We start from the raw sequence: 4,260 nt of genomic DNA, 5'->3' as shown, positions 1-4,260 counted from the left end.
GAGAGAGAGAGAGAGAGAGAGAGAGAGAGAGAGAGAGAGAGAGAGAGAGAGAGAGAAATGATCGATGTATGTAGCAGTAGCATATCACACTTAATTTGTTACATTGTACAGCATTCAGTGACGAGAACATCGTTTAGTCTATAATCACGTGACCGCTCGTTGATGAATCCCTGCATACATGCGATGCACGTGCGGTGCACATCTTGTGTAGGTGCGGCAACGAACGTACGATGCCATTATAAACCTGCCGACCATCCAAACATTAATTAAGGTAATAGCGTTTGATAAAACACCTCCGTATTTGGTACCAACTCTCTGGAGATCGAACGAGCGCCATATGTTCGATCCAGACTTTCGCTAACCAAACCACCCGGTTATATATTGCCTCGAGCACCAGGGGCAATATCTAACGCGCAAACGACAAAAAGGAAAAATATCCGATAACAAAAGACATTAAATAAATCAATGAAAAGGCAGTCTAATAAAACAAATACATTCCCGTCCCGAGTGGCATCCATTTTGTGCAGTCGCTCGCGGGCCGCATCGCACGGACAGTGAACCATGAGTGAACACAGTAGTCACAATACAATACAGACAACGTCGATTATTACGCAGTCCTTCCCTAATATATCTGACCAGTGTTGAATAAATCCGCAGCAAAGCGCAATATTTCCACCGAGTAATCTCGCACTCACGTCTTTCGTCGTGATTTCCGATGGCAGAGCCCACACCACCACCAGGAGAGCTTGTCCGCTATACGATAGATTGCTATATTGTTCCCGCGCGCGGCGTGTGCAACCTACTAGCTCCAGAAGCTGAGAATCGATCGCGGTAAAAACCGGCTGAATTGCTATAGATACGCGCTATAATTATACATCTACGATAAATATGGGACAAATCTACTCTTATAATGGCGCGAGCGCGTGCGGATAGAAACCGCGCCTGTGAAAAATCAATACCGAACGCGTTTTCACACAAAAGCTTTTTGCGAAGGCTTTGCCGTTACGCAACCCGACAATTCTGCAACACCACACTTCGTACACCTCAACCGTGAACGTGACGTCAGAGGACAGACACCGGTAATCGATCAGAATAAATCGATTGATTTTGTTCAAGAATGCCGTAGATCTGCGGGTGTAGTTAGTTGTATATGACCCGTGTTTGTGTATGTATATAATAATACCTAGCAGTTGGTCGTATAGCAGCTGTAGTAAATATGCTTGCAAATCATGTATAGCAGATCGAGGAACGAGTTATGAGATACATTGTATATTCATTCTGTGTGGTTGTCAATAGAGAATGAGATGTATCTGATCTAAAGAGCATGAGATAACGTGTATACATGTCGTATATTGTCATCGAAAGGGTATGAGATACACAGTATCTGCTATCTATTGATTTTGAGATAATGTATATACGAGATATCTGGTCGTCAAAAGAGCGTGAGATATAGTGTGCAAATACACGGCTTTGGGTCGTCAAAAGAGTTCGAGATAGAGTGTATATATGTCCGCGGTATCTGCTTATCTATTGAGGTTGAGATAGTGTATATACGTGATATCTGGTCACCAAAAGAGTATGAGATGTATATATATATATGAGAATGTGACTATATATATATATGAGAATGTGACTATATATATATATATGTGTGTGTGTGTGTGTGTGTGTGTGTGTGTGTGTGTGTGTGGGTGGTGTTGTGTGTGTGTGCTGTGTGTGTGTGTGTGTTGCTGGTGTGCTGTGTGTGTGCTGTGTGTGTGTGTGTGTGTGTGGTATGCTGTGTATAATTATGCGTATGAGATAGCGAGTATGAGATAGACTGTATATATAGTATATATATATTATATATTATATATATATCATGCTATGTATATATACGCGGAATCTGGTTATCCAATGAGTTCGAGATATACGTGATATCAGGTGTAGATAATAGGGAAGGAGTGCTGACTCAATAACAAGCCGGAAATTCGCTCATTTACTAGCCTTGAATACCTACGATTTACTACGCCGTAACTCATCCAACTTGAGCTCAAATCATACACAGTATATTCGCCTAGCATCGTGCGAAATCGTTTCTGGCAACAGAATGGATAATCGTGGCGTACGTTTTAGTCTGTATCTCCGGATTGCGGGTGTATACGAGGAAACGATTTCGCACGATGCTAGGCGAATGTACTGTGTATGATTTGAGCTCAAGTTGGTTGAGTTACGCGTAGTAAATCGTAGGCATTCTAAGGCTAGTAAATGACGAATTTTCCTTGTTTATTGAAGGCACACTCCTTCCCTATTATCTACTTCTGGTGATATCGATGGAATATATCATAGTTATATCTGGCCATCCGTGGAACATGAGAAAGATCGCACGTGTGGAACGAGAATGAAGGTTTGAGTGCGTGGTAGGTGATACCAGCAGGTGTCCGCGGTGATCGACAGCGCAAGGAGGTACGTGTGTATCAGGGGCGGATCCAGGATTAAGGGGTGGTGTCCAGGAAGAAATGAAAGGCACTTTTTCATACTTAATTTTCCTGGTGTTTTAAAAAGCTGCCGAGGGGCACTTAGGGGGAGGGGGAACGTCCCAAAATAAAAATTTAAAAAATTGGTGCATTCTGAGAGCATCTGAGCAGTAATTTTAGGGCACTTTGAAATTAAAGGGGTGATTCGGACCCCCCGGACCCCCCCCCTAGATCCGCCCTGTGTATAACTCCACATTCTTGCTAACTCACCACACAAGCTATGCGGACGGCCTGAGTAACTACCCGAGACGTCTCCATAACCCTGCCGTCTACGAGTATTGTTTTCCATTAGTGTGTTGCCCTCCACCCCCGTAAATGTTACGCCCTGTTCTGAAATGCTTGGTTCCTCGTAGCTGTGAGGTGTGCGCGTGTAATATTGGTGTTTATGAGAACGTGACGATATACATCAACAATCATCATCATCATAACGCATCAACAATAATACATAACACATCAACATCACACATCAACAATACATCAACACATCACAATACAATACAACAATACATCAACAAACAACAATACATCAACGTTTGCTAGCGGTGGGACGCGCGTGGGGATGCATTCACGACAAACACGCGTAACATCGGCCATCTTAATATACGTGAAAGTGTATAAACATTTACGATATCCTGTTGCTTCTTGTCTCATATTATATATGCATATTATTTATGTATGATGTGAATATATTAATTACTTAGCCTGTATTGCTACCCGTATCGCAAACGGTTACAAAATATACATATTCTATATATAAATATATAAAAATATATAAATGTTGTTATACATTAAAAATTATTTTACGTGACAACACGCTCGTACATATTTTTCGTGTTCCTTGTGATTCTACTATACATTAAGTCTATTACAATTTTAAGTATTTAAAACAATGTATATACTACAAATACTTACAAATCTATATACCATATTAACCGGAATCAACATATCTTCAAACATAATAATAATGAACAAAGGGTTTATATATAATCGATTCGAATACGGAAATTGAATTCAACTTTTTATCGTGACGAAAACGTTCTGAATTTCCCGTAATAAACCTTAAATTGTTTATTCCGGCTCATAACTCAACGAATATATATATATATATATATATATATATATCCGTCTTCGATATAGTCCCTTCAAAGACTTTTGAAGACTAACATTTATGAAGCTATGAGATTATCGGACGTGTCAGGCGTATTCACACGCATTCACACAGAAACTGCTACTCGTCAAAAATTTACTTTTGTTCACATAATATAACACACCCTCGGAATGCACACGACGCAAAATGACGTCACCGTCGTCGCCAGTAGGAAAACCTTCGCGGCTAATGACGTCACGCTGGCCGCGGCGCGCCGAACACTGTTTGCGCATGCGCTGTAGCGCCCCCTCCGTACAGGGCTTCAGCTATTTCGGCCATCGGAAGCCATCACTGGTTTCTCCCATCTTCTACGGCCACATACGTGAGTATACGTACAACTCGGTGCCACACGCGTAGACGCGGTCACCCGCCAGCCCGTTCTCTGTAGCAGTGGCAAGAGGCCGCACTCGTGTAATATTAACGTATTATTATTATTATGTACTTCACGTACCTCGCGATCCCCGATTCCGTACCGTTGCTGATGGGGAAATAAACAGACGCAGCAGGAGCAGCAGCAGCAGCAGAAGTAGCAGCAGCAGCAGCAGCAGTAGTAGCAGCAGAAGCAGCAGCAGCAGCAGCAGCAGCAGCAGCAGCAGC

Source organism: Priapulus caudatus, unplaced genomic scaffold (genome assembly GCF_000485595.1).
Source record: "Priapulus caudatus unplaced genomic scaffold, Priapulus_caudatus-5.0.1 Scaffold2362, whole genome shotgun sequence".
NCBI lineage: Eukaryota > Metazoa > Priapulida > Priapulimorpha > Priapulimorphida > Priapulidae > Priapulus > Priapulus caudatus.
This window is presented reverse-complemented; position numbering follows the sequence as displayed.